This window comes from Branchiostoma floridae, chromosome 10 (genome assembly GCF_000003815.2).
Source record: "Branchiostoma floridae strain S238N-H82 chromosome 10, Bfl_VNyyK, whole genome shotgun sequence".
Lineage (NCBI taxonomy): Eukaryota > Metazoa > Chordata > Leptocardii > Amphioxiformes > Branchiostomatidae > Branchiostoma > Branchiostoma floridae.
This window is the reverse complement of record NC_049988.1, coordinates 21,104,322-21,107,124: the sequence shown is the minus strand read 5'-3', so window position 1 is coordinate 21,107,124 and position 2,803 is coordinate 21,104,322.

Here is a 2,803-nt window from a genome sequence, read left to right as displayed (position 1 = left end):
TCAAAGATATATCCTTTTTTTCTCAGGCCAATCATGACATTTTTGTCCATCTAGATATACCTTGAAGTTGGCTGCTGCATTGTCCAACTTTTGCCTGCACAGTACGCTCGAAATGTACGAGCAAGTAGAGCCGGTCCGGTCCCCTTTCCCGCGCCCTGACAGCGGCCAAACCAGCGGGCCGACCCCCTCCATCAGGGTGGTTCCCGCGGGCGTGTCCGCCATGACAACGGCGCTTCTGACAAGTCGCAAGGAAATAAGAAGGATATTAGAATAGTGAATGAAATCTAAACAAGCTGTACTGTACAAGTGTAGTCATGTAGCACCAGTTTTCATATAGAGTGAATTGACGGAATGGACCACTGAAGAAGCTAGCCTGGGTACCATCCTATTTTTACCGGGGCTCATTACACTCACTTCCCGAAAATTTTTTAGGGGTAGCGAGTGTAAGGAGCCCCGGTAAAATACGGATGGTACCCAGGCTATGAAAAAGCCACATTGGCGAAACTGGTCTGTGTGACAGACTGAATAAAAGTTCCAAATACGAAAAAAATCGGCCCCGGCTGTCTTTCTGAGGGGTGACTGCTTATGGCGCTCTTTTCGTGACCAAGGCTCCCGAGCACAGCTAATTTATAAGTCCTGCTTTTAAGAACAAATCCTCAAGTCGTGTTCTTCCATCCGGGGCTTAGCTGTTTGGGTTTCAAAGGATCGTAGGTCGTAACAAAACACCCAGCCCATCAAACAGCTTTCCCCTGGTGTTACAAACTTAAGTCTATTCAAAGTATGACATTCGAGACTAAGAAAGAGGGTGTGAATATTCCCGCCGCTGTATTCTTACTATTTGTCGGCAATCAATGAAGGGTGGGAGAGACTTGCAGTTGGACTTGTCTGCTATGGAAACGGCAAAACACAATCTAATTAAACAATTACATTAAGACTTCTCGCTTACCTGTAAAATGGCCTTTTTATATTTCTACGTCGAGCTCCCAGCCCAAATGAACCTCTTTCCCTCGAATATCATTCTGGCTCTTGCAGAAAAAGAAAATGCCGTTTGCGGCACGTTATCCCTCCAAATAGAATCAAAGATTTATCCTTATTTTCTCATACCATTCATGGCATTTCTGCCTATATATGTACCTTAACGTTTGCTGCTGCACTGTTCGCCTGTCGTCTACACAGTACGGTCATGTACGAGCAAGCAGAGCCGGTCCTTTTCTCCCGCCCTGACAGCGGCCAAACCAGCGGTCCGCTGTCCCACCCTCCTCCTGTCCATCAGGGTGGTTCCCGCGGGCGTGTCCATCCTTTCAACGGGGCTGGCAAGTCGCAAGTCGCGCCTTCATACACGTACGAAGAGGTCGAAGTGAAACGTCACGCAACGTACACGTCTGCAGGTAGGAAATGTTTTCGTAACTTGCCCTTTTCAGTACAACATGGGGATATAGTTGTAAAATCAGCTGAGGTTTTCAGTAAAAATGGTGTACGATCAAATTACTGATACAAATGCAACATGGGCATTTAGTTGTCAAGCCAGTTGTCCAATCATTTGAAAGTTTTCAAGCAAAAATGATGTCCTATCACGTACGGATAGACATACTTTACATTAGGCAGAGGCTAGGAATCATGGCTGGGAACCTAGCTACCCCGTCCTCCCAAAATAGACTGATACCCTTACCTGTACATGTATATGTTACTTTTAGTACTATAGATGTGATATTGATAATTAAAAGAACCTCACTTTGGGGAACTTCACTCAAGTGAAAAATGATTACCTAGCTTTGGCTAGGGCCGTCCCTCGGATAGGACGTGTTTGGGGAGAGCCACACCCTACACACATTAAAGAACCCACCACACCTTTGAAAAAAGAGTAGGGGCATGCCCCGGTGTGTGATGGTGCAAATCCTTCCGTCGGGAGTTGGTGATTCACTTCAAATTACCCTTATGGAGGCCTGGCAAACCTTCATCTCGTATCAGCCACAAGCCACGGTGATTTACATCATTCACCCGGACGGGAGACCTGGTGCATCCCCGTCTTGTATTCAGCTTGACGAAAGCGTATGCCACCCCGTAAGGAGCGGTATAACCCCAACGGTGCTGTAATACACTGTATGACTTCTATTACTTCTACTACTACTACTGTTGGGGTACACAGCTGGGGCGCTTGGTGTCCATCGAAGGTCATGTAACAAAACGAAATTTACAACAAGACAAAACAATATTGTTGGAACACAATTTGACCACAAAAAGCGATAAATTACGACGATGTGAGAGATCGTAACTCGCGAGTCTGTAATTAGTATCCACGATGTTAAAGAAACACAATCGCCACCATAGATGAATGTTTTCACCACTCCACCCTCCTACCAGTGCAGACCGCACGCCAAAACATCAGCAACGGAATCACAGTTTGTTAGAATGTTCTTGCAATAACCGACCTCAATCTTCGTTTTATGGTATTTTGATGTCATTTAAGCCTAGGAAAAATGTTGTCAACCGACCGAGTCTAGCATAACCCCGCAAATCCTAAACTAATTTTGGGTGCAACGCTTGCAAGTGACAGCTTTCAAACTTCTTCTTAGTTCACATGCAAGAAGACATAGTTAACATTATACGCCGAAGGGCGGTTATACCGACTGTATTGATACAGACACAGACACTGTCTCCAGTGATCTTTTACTTCTTCGTTCAGATTATTTAGTTCTGCTTGTACATGTGCTCCTACAATGTATATTTGTATTGACAATGCATTTAAACGTAACAATGTTAAACTGTGTCTCCTATGTATTTGCTGTATCAAATTGATAGAAAA